Source organism: Crocodylus porosus, unplaced genomic scaffold (assembly GCF_001723895.1).
Source record: "Crocodylus porosus isolate Cpor-Errol unplaced genomic scaffold, CroPor_comp1, whole genome shotgun sequence".
Lineage (NCBI taxonomy): Eukaryota > Metazoa > Chordata > Crocodylia > Crocodylidae > Crocodylus > Crocodylus porosus.
In genome coordinates this window covers 207,862,710-207,882,312 of record NW_017728886.1, presented here as the reverse complement: position 1 = coordinate 207,882,312, position 19,603 = coordinate 207,862,710, and the positions used below count along the sequence as shown (strand labels likewise).

Here is a 19,603-nt window from a genome sequence, read left to right as displayed (position 1 = left end):
CCAGGCCCATGTGCCTTATTATAGAATATCATAGAAGGAAATCAGATCGGTCAGGCATGACTTGCTCTTGGTGAATCCATGCTGGCTGTTCCTGATTATCTTGTTCTTCTCCACATGCTTCACAATGGATTGCTTGAGGACCTGCTTCATGATTTTTCCATATATGCAGGTCAGGCTAATTAGTTTGTGGTTCCCTGGATCCTTTCTCTTCCATTTCTTCAAGATGGCCACAATATAGTTGTCCTTTTCCAGTCATCCAGGACTTCACCTGACCTCCAGGAGTTCTCAAAGATAGCTAATGGCTCTGAAATTATGTCATCCAATTCCTTCACTACCTTTGGGTGCATCTCATCTGGCCCTGCTGACTAGCATTTAGCAACCTGTTCTGCCATTACTTTAGGCTGTTTGTTGCCTTCCCTATCTTCATTGCCAACTGTACTTGTTTTTTGGTGGCTGCCCTTACTTGTGAAAATTGAAGTAAAAAAGGCATTAAATACTTCAGCTTCTCTGAATCATTCATAACTAGGGTGCCTTCAGCATTCAATAAGTAATTATTTGATTCCCCCAAAAACAAATTCAGGCCTAGACTGACTCATTTATCCATGTTTAGCCACTGCACATAGGTTTACACAAATCTAATCCCATCAGGCAAACCTAAACAGACTATCAACAAAGTCAGTTTTAGGGCACTGGAAAAAACATACAACACTAAGTCAGGCTTGCAGAAGGCTTCAAATAAGGACTGTATGAAAATAACAATATTGAAGAAAAAGCAAAATATGTTTTATTATTTTCTGCATAATTTTATTTTCTTGTATATCTCCTGTCCTCCCAAATCTTGTTCTTAATGGAAATGTGGTTTTTGACTACTCATTTACTCATAATAACTAGCGTCCATAGATTTCTAGTTTACTACCTAGGATACCTCAGACCTTTTCCATTGTACTCTCAAACATAATTTTACTAACTGAGAGCTGTTTATTTTTTTCCCATTTACTATTAAACTCCATTTTCTACAATGAGTTTTCTTCCCACATCTCTGTATGTTGTGCTATTTCTTACTTCTGCTCCTTTTTCTTCCAGGTCAGTAAGTCTTCATTCACTATCTTTTAAGCTAGAAGCATATTTATACCAGTTTATGGGTGAAAGTTTGATCCTTTGGTGAACTGCTAACTTCAGCTCTGAAAAGTGTCACTATTGCTAATTAAGTAAGAAATTTAAGATTCAGGGTCTCCTCCAAAAACATGGAGGCCATTATGATCCTGCTAGAGCTATGATGAAGCTTTATGTAAATTTTTACATTTTTGGATAGTTTAGTCGTGGCCTTGAAATTATGATTTATTTACATAGCACTATTTTATATGCATTGCTTTTTACAGAAGTAGAGAGTACCATATCAAGTGCTGGTCCCTACTCAGAAACCTTGACAAATCTAAAAGCATAAAAGAAATAAAATGTGAGGATAGAAAACAGAGTGGAATGTATAAGTGGCATCTTGTGAATCTTAAAGTACTTAGGTTGTCTAAATCTTTGCTTTTGCTCTCTCCTTCTTAACATCTACTGAATCTGACTTGAGTTAATTCAGGCTTTAGGGGCATGGTCTACTTATTTCAGCAGTGTGACCAAGAGTCAGTTTGGTCTAGCTGTCATCTAGAGTTGTGGTAAAGAGTGCTCTGTAGGCTACTAAGGCTCTGTTCAAATGGGTCTGTTAATAGGTTTAAAAGGTAGGACTAAAAAGAGGGTGACAGGAGTTTAAGCTAGGTGAATTGTTTTACATTGATGCTGAAGGAGAGTGAGCACAGGCAATAGCATTTATTCTTAAAATACATACATGCAAATAGTTTGAATTGCTGCCTACTTGCCAGGAGGAAGTGGTGGAGGTAATTTCACTACAATATCCTCTGTCTCTCATGCTGGGAATTGCGGACTACTAGTAGAAAATATTTTACATGTAGACTGCTGTGCATTCCTAAATGCGACCATGTGTACATGGTTAACTCCCGGCCTCCTCTGTTTCACATCTAAATTAAAGATTGTAGTTGATGACCTAATTTTCACATGCTCAGATCATTACCATTTCCACCAGCAGTTGAACTAGGAAATTAATTTCTTTAACAGCGTGGAATGAACATACAACTGCCCTCTGGGGTTGCTTTACTGCCTCAGCTAACCAAACTGGCCTTTTCCCTTGTGATAGCTGCCTGCTTCCTACCAGCCCAAAGCAGGATGCTGTAGCCTGCTAGAGTGCTGCCAAGATATGCTGAAGTTTGGTTTGAGTTGAGGGTTATTTCAAAGGAATAGCTATGAGGAGGATTCATCCTCGCTTTGAACTATAATTACTAGTTATTGCTTCTTCTCCCAACTGTTATGCCATGGGGCCTTTAAGAAAAACAAAAACTTGTTTTTGCTAATATCAGGGATTTCTACGTTCATTGAATGTAAGGCCAGGAGGGATAATTAAGCCATCTAAGCTGGACTCTTGTGTAGCACAGGGCATAGAATTTGACCTAGCTGTTCCTGTAGCTCAATTCTCTTGCCAAACTGGGTTTCCCAAAGCAGCAGGCCATGACAGATCCTAGCTTGAAAACTTTATCATCACCAATTTTCCCTGTAAAACATAACAAGTATTTCCACCTATGGACCTATCAGGTACATGCAGACATTCCTGGAACCCAATCTATCAACACACAGCTTGCTTCAAGCCACGTGATCGTAGATTGGGTCTCAACTGTGCAGACATTTACTGGTGCCGGGAACCCTGTTGGGAACCCAGTATAACTAAGTTAGGGTAGAGAGAGGGGCAGGTGGGATGGGGGTGGTGGTTATCAGATCTTCAGTGGAATTTGATGGGATTGGGGTGGCTGGCTGGTCCATTGTGGAGGAGGGAGTTGGAGCAGAAGGTATCTGTCTGGAGGTGGAGTTGGGGGGAGGTTGGGGTACTATAAAAAGCCCAGTTTGGGTGGGAGGGTGGATAAGAAAAGTGCAGCCTTAGGGCTGGGGCAAGTGACTGGGCTCTTCCAGTCCTGGAACCACTCTCTGAATGTGTACAGACATTCAGTGGACTGGGATAACCCATGCCTTTATCTAACTTAGTTCACTCCTTAGGTGAACTAAGTTAGAACAAACAGGCCATTTTTTTGCCTCATCTAACCTCCCCAAATGTACATACAGATTGGCACCTAACCCTAGTTAGGCTGATATAAGTACAATGTCTGCTTCTTGCTGCTATGATGTCAATAGTTCAATCTGCAAGTATGCTGAAGTAAAGAAAATACCTTCCAGATTACATCAAAAAGGAATAAATGCTTTAATGGTATTATTTCTACCTACTTCCAGAGATAAACAGATGTTTTATTCCTTGTCATGCACTGCAATACAGAATAATGATTTATTTTCTACTGCATGGTTCATTACTCTCACAGCACAATACACATTTCACCTAAGTAAACCTAAAGAATCTCCCTCTGAGGTAGGTGCTAATACCCATTCTATAGATAAGTAAACTGTCACATGGAGAAGTGAAGTGACATTCAATATTAGAGTGAGTTGGTTGCTGGTGTAAGAGTAGAATACTTGAGCCCTGAATCCTACTCCTTGGGAGCATCTACACGTGCACTTTACTGTGCAATAGACTATTTTATTGCCCATTAAAGCATCACTGTCTACACGTGCATGGCAAATGGGCTGGTGCAGATTAATTTACAGTGACATCGGATAGTCCTGCCAGACACAAGTGCTGTTCAACAATGGAGTAAATTACTGCACTTAAACACACCTGTAGATGGGGACACTGGGATTAGTTTACTCTGGCTCAAATTGCACCAGAATTTATGCAGTTGCATTATTTGAAGGTATAGACACTTTCCCTATCTGTAACACTAAACCATACCCCACCCAGAGATACTTTTTAAATACATCACTATTAATAATTGAGAGAGTAGGTGTTATTCTAGATGATAACTCACTTGGCATAACCTACAAATTGTGGAAAACAAATGCAAAGTTGCCACTAACAATGCGTATTCCAAGCTTACAGTAAAACTCATGAAAAAAAAAACCCACAAAGAAAACCCAAGGCATCGCATTAACTCATGTTAGAAACTATTCTAAGATCTAATGAACTGTAAAGTAAGATTTATCTCTGCATTCACCAGGCTGTTCTTATTAGCCCCCCTAGTGAAACATTCAAATAGGATTTTCAGGAATTGTAGGCACAGAAATGTACTTCAGAAGCAAGCTCCGTAACTTGAAAGACATGCACCAGCTTAGTTCTAGTAGTAATTAAATCACATAAAAATATGTTCCAATCATACTCAAGAGCAGATTTAAGTTCACAAGAGTACAGCAATTCATATAAGGCAGCATGAATGAGCACAGATTGTTTGAAAACCTGTTTCATCCAGTCAACACAGTGAACCATAAAGGAAGCAGAGGTTCCCTGCTCTTGTGCACAGGGGCAGTGGTAGGTCAGTGCACATTATACAATGACACAAGTTCCTGAAGTGGTCAGGATGTGACCCCCTGCCCTCCTCCCCGTTACATTATGTATATTTAGTGGACTCAAACCCTACTTATTATGGCTCATTGTAATTTGCATGTGCCCCCCTGCAAGACAAGTCCCACTGTTAACTGTGTATATTAAACAATATATTTAACATATTTAACTTTTATTTGAAACTTAAGATTTCTTTGTTCAATATCCATTTTCTACTTATAGTTTTATACACAGACAACAAGGAAAACTCTAAAACAGTAATTAACACTTGATATTTCAGGAATATGTACAGATCTATATGTTTAGCCAATTTTTAAAAAATGATAAAAGTCTTTCTACTCTTGACACTGACACACCTCCAGCACCTAAATATTTGTCCAAAACCACACTAAAACATTGCCAAAAAGAAAAACACACCCCATTCAGACCGTTCCCCCATAGCAAGGGAGAAGTAACAGACTCTAGAAAGTCCAGTAGGAAATTCACTACTGAAATGCTTTTTTATGTGGAAGCTGCTAAGTGACAGGCCGTGTCTTGAAAAAATAATATAGAGTCAGATAAATCTGCCTATATGATCATCTGTCATTATGCTTTAAATTGTCATTGTTCCGATTCTCTTCCAGCCCTTCCCCCTATTATCAACTTCAGAAAATTAGTCTCTACTGAAAAATTTACTGTTATTTTCATTCACCTTGAAGGGGCAAATTAAGCAGAATTTATTGTAGATAGTGATACCTGTCAGTACATTCATATGATAATACACCTATCTTTATACACATATCAGTAGATGTACATATGAGTGCATATATATAAGCACCTCTTTAGTAAAAGGCATATTTTGAAACAAAATATTTTTTTTCTAAAAAGAGCCCACATCTTAAAATAAAACAAATAGAAAAGCTCTATTATGGACCAGAGTTGAACTGTGTTTTTATTTAATGCTTTGTTCTCTTCTTAGAGTCAGAATATTTTGATGCATTTAGTATTCAAGGATACCTTATACTCCAAAAAATATAGTGGGTATGATAACTGGCATACTTAAAATGCAGAACAAATAGTTTTGCTTGAAATCAGAAGATGGACCATTCTTGTCATCTGACAGAAACAAGTATTTCTTGTCTTTTTAATAGATAACGTAACAGCTTCAGCTTTCAACCGTAATTTGGTAAAAATTCTGTACAATTAAAGGTATTCTACATACATTGTCAATTAATGTAGAAAAGCTCTCATATTTTGTGCTCCTGTACATTCCTCATTTCCAATACTGTTCTCTTGCTTTGGGTTATATAGTTCATAAGGCATAATTCTTCATGATCCCTACCATAGCATACACTCACACATGCATGCATCCACAAAGAAAGAAAAACACATATACTGTTTGTCAAATGGCCTGCTGTGAGTTGTTAAGAAACAAGACTGCCATAAAAATCACAATGTGATCTGTTCACTCAGGTATTTCCAGTTAAACTGTGAGCTGAAAGGCTTTTGCTCTGGGTTCCCACTGGGCAACAAAGCTATCAAGACCTTTACTGAAGCAGTGCTTTCTGTCAGGCTGCTCTGCCTAATGAGTTTCAGAGTCTGCCTCTCTAGGTCATATCTAACCTAGTGTGATCTTTTATTCCACCTTTCAATGGCAGAGTTTATAAACTCACAGAATATCGTTCCCTTATGCTGAGGTGCTAGCAACTTGCAAGCGACTTCAGGTCCAGTTTCTTTCTGGCTGTCACTTAATGGATCCTATATGGTGCTGGACCACAGCTACAGTAGCTAAAAAGTAGCTAAAGGACTCTCCACTAAGAGCGGTGGAGTAAAATGGGACTCAGAGCTACGTCTCTGCCAGCATCTCCCCATTTATAATGCTGTGGGGACTAGGGCCCAGGTGGTGCCTCTTTTGATCCCCATTTCCCACCCCCATGTGTTTTTAGAGAAAAATTGCAGATAGGAGACTTTAGCTGGTGGAAACACCATCAGAATCAGTCCAACCAGAGGGTCTGGGACATTCAAAGAACTTTGGACAGTTTTGCCTGGACTTTCTTGGCCCTGTTCTGATCACTCCCTCCCTTTCTCTCCTCCTCTTTATGGGTAGAAGTATGCTGCGGTCTTAAGTCCAGCTGCCTTTTGTGCATACTACCTCTAAACCAGCTAGTTCAGGTGTGATAAAAATGTAATCATGGCAGCATAGAGCTTAGCATGGGCTGCATGAGCTCTAACCCACCTAAGAGGCCAGTTAAATACCTGGGGGGCTCGCCTATACTGAGCTCCATGCTGCCACAGTTACATTGCTAGCAGCATCCATTCTAGCTCAGGTCTAGCTGCATGGATTGCAGTCATCCCTTTAACTACATTGTAGATAAACCCACTGTTTCTTCACCTCAGCTTCATTCTACGCCTGCCCCTCTTACCCTCATCACCCTCACCTGAAGCCTTTATGCCAGTGGCAACATGTAGGGGGTGCATGTGCACCCCCTGAGAGTGCAGGTGCACCCCCTGTCAGGCTATGCTCCTTGCTCAGGTGATGGGTAGAGGGGGCAGGCAGGAGCACAAAGTGGAGCACTGTGGCGCTCCCAGAAGTGGCCACAGCTACTTCCAGAAGTGGCTACAGTGATCCACCGCAGCGACTGGCCATCTCACGATCGGCTGCAGGGAGACCCGTGCTGGTTGGCTGGATTAGCTGCGGGGAGGACCCCCCTAGTCGCTGACTGGTTGATTGGGGGGCACATGCCACCCCGGACTAAGGCAGCACCAGTTGCCCATGCTTTATGCTCCCTTCCTTTTTCCCAGATCATCCTACCCACAAAAAAGATATGAAATGAAATGATGTTTGTTGTTGGCTTACTTTGCTTTTATAGTCTATATTCTCCTACATTTCATGTATGCTACCTGTTTTGACTTTTGGGACAGGGAGCTTCCTATTGCATGTCTGTACAGTGCCTAGCACAATAGGGCTGGATTCTTGGTTGGCCCCTTGCTGCTTCTTTAATAAATATAATTAAGAACAATCATAACAGTAATAATAATACCAGCAACCCTGACTGCAATGCTGAACCAGTGCTGTCACAGAGACTTGATCTAGTATTAGAGTGAATCTGCAAAGTCGGCAATCTTTTGACACATACACACACTTTTTGCTGCTCATGAGTTAGAATTTTTCATTGGGATATTCCTTGATTGTGCGTAGGTTAGTCCTTTTGTTTTCTTTCTACAATATAAATCCTCTTTTCAGAAGGTTCTTTTAAATATGTGTTTTATGGACTCTACTTCCCCAGGGCACTTTCTCTAGATCTTCAGTGGCAGTGCAATCAAAGCAAAATCCTCTTTTCAATAGCACTTTGATTTGCAAGGAACTGTTTCAATTCATCATATTATTATTTTTTCTAATTAATTTATCATGTTCTTTTTAGGCCTCATTTCCATCTCAATATAGTACTACAACAAGGACAAGTGCAGAGTGCTGTACCTAGGGCGCAAAAATATCTGGCACACTTACTGGCTCAGAATGACCCTTGAACAGAAGCAGAAAGGGCTCTTGGAGTCATAGCGAACTCCAAGATGAACATGAGTCATCAGTGTGACAAACTCATCAGCAAAGCTAACTGCACTTTATCATGCATCAGCAGATGCATGACAAATAGATCCAAGGAGGTGATGCTTCCCCTCTATGCAGCACTGGTCAGACCACAGTTGGAGTATTGTGTCCAGTTTTGGGCGCCATGCTTCAAGAAGGATGTTGATAGACTTGAGAGGGTCCAGAGGAGGGCCACTTGTATGGCTAGGAGCTTACAGGACAAGCCCTAGGAGGAGAGACTGAGAGACCTGAACCTCTTCAGCCTCCGCAAGAGAAGGCTGAGAGGTGATCTTGTGGCCACCTACAGATTCATTACGGGGGTACAGCAAGGGATTGGAGATGCTCTATTCACCAGGGCACCTCTTGGGGTAACAAGGAACAATGGTCACAAACTGACAGAGAGCAGATTTAGGGTAGATATCAGGAAAAACCTCTTCACAGTAAGGGTGGCCAAAATTTGGATTGGGCTCCCAAGGGAGGTGGTGCTCTCCCCTACCTTGGGGGTCTTTAAGAGAAGGCTGGATAGGCATCTGGCTGGGGTCATCTGATCCAGTCCTCTTTCCTGCCTAGGCAGGAGATTGGACTTGATGATCTGTTAAGGTCCCTTCCGACCCTAGCATCTATGAATCTATAAATAAGTATTTTCAAATCCAACATACATGGTACAAATATTCCTTCAAGTTTCCGACTGGACTTGAAGTGGGGCAACAGGAGATGAGACAAAGTGGGTGCACCTACATGAGATGCTACAGTGCTGTAGCAACAAGGTATGGTAATTTAATTTGTTGTTACAGCAATGTAGTGTCGGCACGCATGACCTATGATACTGACGTTACCATGCACTAGGGTCAGAAACAACCCATGTGTCACCAGCATAAATGGGACTAGAAAATATTATTTGGGGGGGGGCTGGGTGGTGTGGAGTGCACCTGCCTGACCCCACCCCTCCCTCCCACAGGGCCATTTCAGGGCCAGTATGTACTGGTGCTGTGCATGCAGTGGCAAAGGAGAAAGGAGTATTCAGCAGGGGTGTTGGGTGTGGCACTGTGGTGGCAGTGGTGCTGGAGCCACTGTTGCTGGCCCAGTTGGGGGGGAGGCTCAGCCCCATTAGCCCTAGCCTTCTGCCACCTATGGTCACCAGACCCGGACAGTAATGGTGGTTACTGTGCAGTCATTGCACAGAACAAGTATTTGTTTTACTGGGCAGTCCTGGCGGCATATGGGTTGTTTTCAACCATATTGCACAGTACCATTGGCATCACAGTTCATGCCTGCTAATGTACATTGCCATAGTGACACCCATTACTCAGCAATGTAGCATCTCATGTACATGCACCCACTTTGTCTCATCTCCTGGTGCCCTACTTTGAACTCTGGTGGGAAACTTGCAGGAATATTTGTATGATGTATATTGGACAATTATTTGTATGATGTATATTGCTAAGGCAAATATTAATTGACTGCACCGTAACAACTGCGCAGTCAGGCGCATGTGTAGACATGCCCGATATATGTTAAATTACAACTGGGCTATTATTAATGATGGAAGTTTTGAAATTTTTAAAACACCCTCTCCTGCTATCATTGTTCACCAGGTGACATGGATTATCCTGTGAGAGGAAGAAAAGGAGCTGTAATCTTATAAAAAACTATATACATTTTTGGAGTATAGGAAATATATGGCATTATCCTTCCTTCCCCATGAAACAAGAGAAGATCCTTTGAACAAACACTATAAGGTTGGATTTCCTAGGGTGTAGACCAGGGATTGGCAGTGTTTTTGGGCAGAGTGCTGAAAACACCCATAACCTCAACTTGTAAGATGTTGGCATGCCAGGGGTGGACAGCAGGGCAGCCTCAAGGGGCCCAATCCTTGTCGTGACAGCGCAGCCTCAGCCCCTTCCCCAAAATGTGAGTACCAAGCAAAATGCCTCTGTGTGCCAAGCCCTGGCATATGTGCCAGAGGTTACCTACCCCTGGTTTCGACAGTCTGGAGTGGAAACACAGCCCCAGACAATGCAGCAATAATCCCTGAGCTGTAGACATTGTGGAAATTCATGACCAAAATCCTGCAGGAATAAGACTACTCAGTACAACATCAGCACTTGTTCAGCGCCAGTTACACACTTTTGGAGAGGAGCTAGCATGCAGGTGGAATGTTGTTAATGGTGTCATGGCTTCTGGCCAGAGAACCAAGAAAAGTGTAAATACATTAAGAACAGTGAAATCAGTGGCATGTTTCTCTGGGAGCCTTCATGCCAGGGCAACTAATTTCCTGGGACATGCACTCTGAACCCCTCTTAGCTATCTGCTCTACTTAATTGTTAGGCTGGGTTGTGGGCAGGATGGAGTGACAGTACTGGGTTTATGTTTTGGAGGCAGTCCTGGTTTTAGTAGGACAACAGTACAGACGTGATCTCAGAAGGTTTCACAGCCCTGCAGATCTCCCTTTGCTCCCCAATAGCATGATCATTAGGATACTGTATGATGAACCTCAGTGAATCTCTTAAGCAACTTTTTAAATTTCAGCTAATTTTTCTCCTAGAGGACATTATCAGGCTCTATGTCTGTAGAATTAAACATATGACACCAAATGTCTTTATGACACTTCCTTAAGTTTTTTGGTTTTTTCCCCTAAATCAACTATAAGCCACAGAGCTGGAATGCTTAGAGAGAGAGGACACTTTACCTCCTTCGTGGGAGAAAAAGGGAAAACTGGCTCTACTGTCCATGTGCCATGTGTAGATGAAACAAGGAGCATGTGTGCATGACACTTTAAAACAGGTTAAATGCTTTTGCACTGCTTTAATAGCGTTGGTGTTTGCACACATCATTGTCGGCGTAGTAATGCCAGCCAAAACTAAAACTCTGAGGAGGTTCACTTTGCTTCCCTACAACTGTGGAGCAGAGCACCAGGCTCCATGGAGCTCAGGGGCTTTGCAGGAAACCCATGTAGGCAGCCTGGCAGCAGCCTGGGAAAGCAGGCTCCCCCAAGAAAAAAAAAGTGGCAAGCCTTACCCTTTTTTTTCCCCACCCCCCCGGAGCCTGCCTGCCTGAGCTGTGTGGGGGCCTGGTGCTTCCCTCCATAGCTGCGGTACCTCTTGTGACCACCCGAGCCAGGTGCCTGTGGGCAGGTGCCACCTGTGGGGGCCCACCTCTGCCACCAAGGGACTGCTCTGCTGCAGCCCAGGGACTGCTTCATCCACTGGCAGTTCACCCTTCCCCCACCACCACTGGCGAAGCAGGTAAGTTCTAGTGTGTGCATGACAAGGGGGCTTAAAGGGCCCTAAATTGAAGTGGTATTTTTAAAATCCCATTGCTACAATTTAGGGCCCCCGTTTCGTCTACACATGCCCTTACATATTAGATTTTTGATCTGTTATATTTCTGCCAAATGTTTTATGTCACTTTTTTAAAAAGTTTGAATGTATTCAAATTCAAATTGTGCATGTAAGTGAATGATCTCAGGTTAAGTACTGTATAAAATAGCAGGTAATTTACAGAGAGGATACTGAAGTAAATGCAGCACTGAGGAACTACAGCACTTTCAGGCTGGATCATCATGACAGCTTTCACCAAATCATAAATGAAGATTTTCTGACAGTTTTTTTTTTGTCAGGGGCAGATCCAGGATTTCTCAGGAGGGGCGGGGTGGGATGCAGAAGCAGCAACCCGCACCACAGGGGTGGCTGCACCCCATAGCTCCCAGCCTCCTCCATCCCCGATGATATAGGCAGACTGCCACTGGAAGCTTCCAGGGACTTTTTAAAGTCCCTAAAGCAAGCAAAAAGCTTCCTTTCCCTCCCTTCCCTCTCTCCCATCCCCTGCCTGCTGCTGTTGCTTTCCCACTGTTCCAGGGGAGGGGGAAGCACCAGAGCCATTCCTGCCCACCCCAACTGGGTTGCACCAGGACTGGGCTCATCTGGGAAGGGAACAGTGGCAACAGCAGAGTGGGAAAACTAGTTCCCCGCTCCCTACCTTGTCCTCTGGGTGCAGGTGTAGGGAACGGGATCCCCCCAACCCATTGCAACTGCTGCTTTTCCCATCCCCGGATGAGCTCGGCCGACACGCAGCCTGCCTGGGGCAAACAGGAACAGTTCTCGTGGTTCGCCCACAGCAGGGAAAGCAACTGTGGCAGGCAGGGGAGGAAGGGAAAAGGAGGGAGAGGGATTTGCATCTCCTTTAAGGTCTAAAAAATTCCCTGGAGTCTCCCACGGTGTGGTCCAATTGAAAAACTGGGCGCAGCTCTGCCACTGCACCTCTTCTGGATCCACCCCTGGCTTTTGTTATTGTGAAGGAGGCTGGCCCAGATTTGTGTTCTAGGTCAAAAGTTATCACAGCAGGTTATAAATTTATTTTGGTTCCCCAATTCTTAGTAAGAAGCTTACAATATTTTAAGAAATGCTGAGAACAATGAAGTAATTCATCAAGAGGTGAATATATGATGAAAGGATGTGGTGGTTAGGTCATTAGATCTCATTATAATTGATTATTATGATCTGATCTAACCTAGCAGATCTGGGAAAATCAAAGGACACTGGAGGAAACCTGGCTGTCATGAACATACCTAATGGTTGCCTACTTGTAAGAGGATGGGTGATGTTCACCATTTAGAACATGTGCATGCCTAATTGCTCATATGTTATAAAAGGTGGAACATAAGGAAACAATCCCCGTGAAAAATAGGACCAGATTATCTGTTCTATTTATTTGATGATTTGACAATTCAAATTTACATGTATATTGATTAAAAGCGTAAATGTGACCTTGTTTAGATCGCTGCATTTTTCCATCTTCAATTAGTAAAAACTGACATGAATTACATCAGTATTTTAAGTTTGTGCTAAGTATGTATTTGCTTGCTTATCCTTTCTAATAAAATCCATAAAATATATACAAGACTGGTTTACTCTGCCAAATGCAACATGGGTCATAAACTTAAGGGCAAAGATAAACTCAGGTAAGACACTTGTAAGCCACTTGGTTATTAAATTGGGAACAGAGTCAAGTCTTTCAGATAACACATATTAGAATGGCTTGATCGTGCACTGAGCTCAATAAAATCTCAAATGGTTAATTTTTAAATGCAAGATTTTGAGATATTGCCTTTAATGTTATACTATACGCTGTTCTTTTCTGCTAGGGAAAAAAGTAAAATACATAGGTTCTAATTCATTTTAGTATATTTATACAGGGTGAGAAAAAACTAGATATCACAGCTGTTGCTAATTATATGCTATTGTGTAATGTTATTTTAAGATGTCAGCTATATCTCTTCAGTTAGAGCTATTTGCAACTGACACTTTTTATAGCTGGCAAATGAGCCATTACAAACTAGTATAAGTAAAAAAGATATAATATTATAATTCCAACTCTTGCCTATGGATCTGTGATTTGGTTCTAAGGGAACAAGATATCATCATTCTGGGTACAAAAAAACTATATAAAATTGTATGGTATAGCTTATGAAAACTTTTAATTAAGCAATCTGAGTACCCAACCAAAACTTTACCATTGCTCATTTTTATGGGCCTTTGGTAATCTGAACTAAAACTTGGTATTTTTTTTTTTTTGAGAGAGCAATTCTAAAACTTGCTAATTTTACTTTCCATAAAAAAAATGTTAGGGTGACAATATTTGGATCTTGGGGAGCACTGGATTTGCAGCTGAATAAAGGCATGACCTGTGGCCTAGCAGAGCTGCTGACTGCAAGGCAGAATGATATCTAAGCCAGCCATTTGCTTATGCTGTGTCAACCATTTTCTGAGGAAAAACCAGCAAGTGAGTCTATGTGAGTCTGTGCACTGTGAACCAGCTACAGTGAGCAACAAGATAAGATACAGGTGCACAAAAATGTGGAAGATGGTACAACATGAGACAGAAAAACAGATTGGAACATAAAAAACAACACGCAATTGGTAACAGAATCCAAGATGAACATATGCAAAAAAGTGAATGGTGATTAGTGAAGAAGCCTCCAGAAGCTTCCAGGTTTTGGTCAAAGTCTGCCCATTGACCAGAGAAGAGAAATCAAGGTCTTAGACATGCGCTCATAGCAAAAATACATGTAAATGAATAAAATGCATAGGCAGTTCCATGCTAATAAAGCAAACAGTAAACAGAGGCAGAGCTTGAATTAGGAGGAGAGATGGGTGGAACATGGGAGGAGTGAGGGTGGAATAAATGGAAATAAGCATAAACCAAAGTGTATAAATGTGGAAAAATCCATTGTTCACGGCGGTTCCCTGGCTAGTTGGTTTTTTGGGAGCTAGTCCGAAGCTGTCTCCACTTTAAATAAAGCTTTTGTGAGCAATGTGTGCTGGTGTTTGCTCCTTACTTGCTCTGGCTAATGAGTAACAGGACCCACGAGCGACTGGATCGTAGTCTCCCTAGTCGTTGAGTGCCGCATGGAGTCGGGGTCTAACAATAAATACTTGTAGTGTTCCTTACATTACCTTATATCAGTGCCCAGGCCTATATCACAACTACTGAAGATAGTTAGATTATCACCCAGCTAAGGCAACTGACAAGTTTGCAGGGATGACCATTGCATATGGACATTATACATTTTCAAGAAAAAATCCTAAAGAAGCTTTTAGATTTCGCTAATAAAGGTCTCATTTTATTTATCTATGAAATTCCATGGTGTTTTGAGCAGTTTAATGCAGAAGTTCATCAAGCCTGAACTCAGGAACAAGAGCCAAATAATTTTCAATAGATGCTTCCCAGTGATATGCAGTGCCTTCCTGCAAAAGATCAGAATGTCTCAACTGTCTTCACACCCTGGGCTGCTCTAAGTGACAGCAGCAGGCTCAGCATTACTGATTGCTTTGGGGGCTCCTGCCTCTCCTGGCCCCCTACACATTTGCTTTTGATAAATAATGACAGCTGACATTGTTGAGTCCCTTTGGTGTCACTGTTGTCCCTCTGCCCTTTGTTTTTTCTTTTTTGGTAGGTCCCTGTGTCTATAGAGGATATCAGCAGGTCAATAGTTTATTACAACAAAGTGAGACGTGAACAGCAGGACTTCACTGAATATGCTGGGTCAGAGATTACAAATGCAAATTTTGATTGCATAAAGGAAGTGAAGTTAAATGTTGTAACCAGTGCACAAAACGAGGGATCCAGAAACAAACATGCTCCACAAACTGAAGAGGGGAAGCATGGACTGAAGCTGTGTGAAGTTTAACACACAACTATTAATAAGCTGACACCATCATTTCCACATACATTTCTTGGCTTCTCCACCAAGGATGCTTATTAGGCCTGTGTGAAGCTTTGGTCCCTGATTTGATTTGGTGGAGATTCAGCTCCATTTGGTGGCCAAATCTCCGAAACCAAATCTAATCAGGAGACCTTTTAATCTCTCCGAATTGAATCTGAACGCTATAAATTGATTCAGAGTGATTTGGAAAGATTCAGTGATTCAGATATAGACACAGCTATGAATGTTTGTTCTACATACCTTAAGGTACCAGGCAGCTCGTGAATGCTGCAATAGTAGGGCAGATGGAGCAGGAGTGTGGGGGGCTTTCCAGTGTGCTCAGCAGCAGACCCAGAAGTGGACCAGAAGCACTTCTGGTCCACTCCCAGGTCTGCCAGGGAGTGCGTGGGGGGGCCCCCCTGTGCTCCTCCAGTTTGGCGACTGGTGCCTCCTGGGTCTTGGGAGGGCACCCTGGGTCCCCCCATGGTTGATCGCCAAGCTGGGGTGGTGTAGTGGGGGACCCAGTACACTTGGCGGTAGACCCGGAAGTGAACCTGAAGTACTTCCGGTCCACTTCTGGGTTTGCTGCTGAGCACACGGGGCCCGCCCCCCCACATGCTTCTGTGGGATGCTCCATCCACCCCAGCATCTCAGCATTCACGAGCCATGCCTGGTACCTTGAGGTATGTAGAAAAAACATTTAAAGCTGTGTCTATGGCCAAATCGCTGATTCTCTGAATCAGCGTTGAATCTTCAGTTTTGGATTCAGCCGAATCGAATTGGGGACAGTGATCCAAATCAACAAATTGAATCAATGTTCCCTATTCAGGCCGAATCCAAATTGAATATGGCCCGTTTTGCACCCCATAATGCTTATGGCTTTGGTGTAATTTGTGATGTGGAGACATGTCCATTAGAAAATCCAGAATGATGGTTCGTCCTTTTAATGTAAACTGCCAACAGGGAATCCACTGATTCCCTTAGGTCATACAATGAGTTCACATTATTCATATTAAGTTTGAATAAAAATGCTTTTTCAGACCCTTGTCATCTCAACTAATTATCAAACATTACTATAAAACATAAGCTGCGGTCAGAAGATAAAAAATCTTAATGGAGCTTTTCAGATTCAATTACAACACAAAGTGACTGCTAATATCTAAAGACTCTAGGGTTTGTTTGCTTTTTAATTTTTTTTTTACTATTTTAGAGTATGACAGATTATTCTGTATCTGTCAATAACAATTCATACTTCAGTTATTCTCTATGGTAAACAGAAATTACAAAGATAGAAAAAACTGTCTTTAACAGGCCAATATACCAAAAAAGTAAAATGAGGTTTTTATAAAGATAGTTGGATCATAACTGTCAAATGCAAGAACAAGTTCTATGCAAACCAGTATTCAATTCAGTCTCCTGGAAACAAAGCACTTTTCCTTCACTTAGCAGTACCTAGTTGTTCGGACTGACTAATGTGCAGGTCAATACTAGTGCTGTTGTGCAAAGCATTTATTTTGCTGTAATTTTCTCCCTGATTGATATATCTTGGTTTTAAAAGGAAATGGGAGGAAGTCAGCACCCTGTGCCAACGTAGGGGTCTTGGCCAAAAGATAAGGAGCATTTTCCCATAAGATATGTTGCTGTCAGGGCTATAGTTAGGGTGTTGTCTGAGAAACACCAAACAACCCTGGAAGTGAACTGAGTTGTTGGCATGAGGCAATAAGAAGCAAGAAAAAAACTCCCTCAGTCTGTAAATGATGCAACTCAGAAGTCTGAACAGAATTACTGGAAAGCCTGCAGTCTCTCTTTACCCTGGTTGCATCTATTGAGCGATTTGACTAGTTCAGAGAAATAACCAGGGATCCCATCCTAAGGGTCAGAGGATGGCAGCTGGCCTATACATTCGATGGCAGGAGGCAAATCAGATGTTTTCTTTTTTTTAAACTGCAGAAAAGGAAGTTTGAGGGAAGAGGGGGGGCAGCTTAGTCAGGATGGCTCTCATAAATTTCTTTCTCGGAGCAGATCGTGAAAACTGTAGGAGACAGCCTTTTTATAAACCCCTTTTGTTTTCCCTTTCTTCCCTGGACCATGTTTCTCAGGATTTCTCCTGAAGAAGGAACCTGAGGGCAGAGCAAGCAGACCCAAACATCCAGTACAAGAAATTAAGAGAAACTGTAGGGAAAGCAGAGTGTCTGGCACTTTGCTTCCTAGAAAGTAGAAATATCAGATTAGTAGTAGAATAGGAGAAGGGACATACACCCAGAAAAAACAATTAGTTGATTTATCTTATCTGTAGTCATATACATTTCTGGCTGTCATCTTGTCAGACCTTAAACACATAGGAGGCTTAAGCTTTCAGAATTGGGATGGAAGGATAAAACACAGTCCTACAGGATGCAGCGTTTATTTTGTGTTGGTCACTCTTTACGTGATATCTACAAGGTGACCAATGCCAAGAGAGAAACAATATCCTACTGCAGTCTCAAAAACATGCAGAATATACAGACATAGAGATACTGGGATGCTGCAGCTATTGTCATTCAGGTAAGAGACAAAAGGAACATCCTGAACATGAGTTAAGGTGTCATTCAGGTGAATGCATAGGGAGTAGCCATTACGATGTTGTGTGGAGAGTTAGCCCTCTTCTTGACAAAATTCCAGCTAATTTGCTTCTACTTGTAGTTTCAATTGCAGAATTTCATTTCTGTACTGAACAGCTCTGTAGTACTGCTGTCTTCCACATGGAAATGGTTAATTACTAGTAATGTATGGCTCTCTTGTAGAAACTTGTATTAATTAAGCTTGCACAGCAGCAATTTAACATGTTTGGATGGAAAGTACTATATGAATATGGATCATTAGAATGATAAAATATAAAATAATTGGCATTAGGATACAGGATGGAAAACATAATTGGGTCTTTTCAATAAAAAGTTACAGGAGTATACAGCACACCCATAATTATTCAGATAACTGAAAAGGTTGAAGTTGCAGAAAAATTATCTGTAAGGTATTGCTGGTTTTGCCTTGATCCATCACAAAAGAAGCAGCAATTACTGCTGTCAACAGCAGTGGGAGCCATGATTTCTCTTTTTCTGCTACACTTGCTTCATTTTATTGTAGTTTATATTCCCAGTACATCGCCATTCTGTCTGCTTCTATTACATACTATCTGCCTTGAAGACTGTGAGTACTCTCACAAAATTGCAAATTTCAAAATTCTCTGCAGCAGAATTTATTTGCCCCCATAACACCTAGCACAATGAGACCTCTTGATTAGAGTTCGTAGGTGCTCATTATACGATTAATACCAGTAACAACAAAATTGCAAGTACTTTTAAAATGGTCTGTGCATTGGGAAAAATTATCCAGAATAAAGGTAAAAGACTGAAGAGAGAGAATACCTTCCAGTATAGTATAAGACTTGAGATTTCTTTTCCAGAGGAAGAAATTGTATGCATTGATACCTTTTTAGAAGAAATTTGCCTAAGTACTTGATGAAGACTGTGACAAGAAGATGCCACTGACGGCTGCAGTATGATTTCCTAAGTAAAATGCAAACAAATCCACTATCCTGTACCCTCCATGTTTCAATAATACTTATTTGTAGAATGTATTTTTGTCCAGATCAAGGGCTTTTTGTTTAACAGATTTGTCCCAGTTCCATCTAATTAAAATATTTCCTTTTCAGAAATGATAGGCTAGTAAGGAATAACACATTTCATCAATGAGAACTTTTACCTTCCCCTATGAAACCTTTGTTTCATTTGGGTTCCATTTTGTTTTTTTTCTTTCTGTCTTGTTAAAAAGTTTTTCCTGTAAGGTGATTTAACAGGTATAATATGAAACTAAACAGCAAGCAGAGAGCAAGACAGCAGTCTCATTTGTGTTACTGATGTAATGCAAGTGAATTAGAGAAGAGAAAAGAAGTGATGTAGTAGGTTTTCAGTTTGGGCAAAGAAAGAAGTGGATGAACTCAGACAAAAATCCCGCTTTAGAATGATGTTTCACTGTTGATTGTTCACAGTTTAGCAAACTGGCTCAAAGGCAGATGCCAAGAGTAGTTGAGGATTGGGTAAAATGTAACTAGATAGAATATAATATTAGAGGGCAGTTTTCTATTTTTTTCATGCTAAATCTCCCCTTTGAAGGAGGTGCTGCCAGAAAAGCATTTCTGTGTTAAGTGTAAATTAAATATTTTGTGGATGTTAGTTATGTAACCCCACCTGTCAGTTTTAAGAGACTCCAGTCACCATGGATTACTATCAGATAATAATAAAAAAAGATTCTTCCTGTTCCTTGCTTCCCTGAAACTCAGTTGTGTTCAGAAAAAACCCTC

The 19,603-nt window shown here is 41.5% G+C and overlaps 1 protein-coding gene across 2 annotated transcripts in view; it reads right to left on the bottom strand.

Moving 5' to 3' along the window:
* NKAIN3 (Sodium/potassium transporting ATPase interacting 3) overlaps window positions 1–19,603 on the bottom strand; it is a 621,440-nt gene that overhangs the window by 52,551 nt on the left and 549,286 nt on the right. The gene's annotated exons all lie outside the window — the stretch shown is intronic.